This window comes from Arachis ipaensis, chromosome B06 (genome assembly GCF_000816755.2).
Source record: "Arachis ipaensis cultivar K30076 chromosome B06, Araip1.1, whole genome shotgun sequence".
Lineage (NCBI taxonomy): Eukaryota > Viridiplantae > Streptophyta > Magnoliopsida > Fabales > Fabaceae > Arachis > Arachis ipaensis.
The window spans coordinates 133282414-133282742 of NC_029790.2; positions in this window are offsets into that span (position 1 = coordinate 133282414).

Genomic DNA, 329 nt, shown 5'->3' on the forward strand with positions numbered 1-329 from the left:
TTGATTTTAATATAATTTTTTTAATTTTCAAAAAACGCAAACTGAACTGATTTGTGATTTTTTTAAAAAATTAGACAATGTAAATCAAATAATACGATTTATGGACATCACCATACAAAGAAAAAAGAAATCGATGTCTCAGATTTCCTAAAGGCCATAGCAATAAAAATCACATTTCATGACTCATCTTTTTACACACTTAGATGGAGCACAATAAAAATAATAAACAACTTAAATAATCATACATATAAAAAGATCCAAATGATAAACTATATCCATAAAAACATATATTAAAATTACTAATTAAAATTATTTTATAAAAATGTACA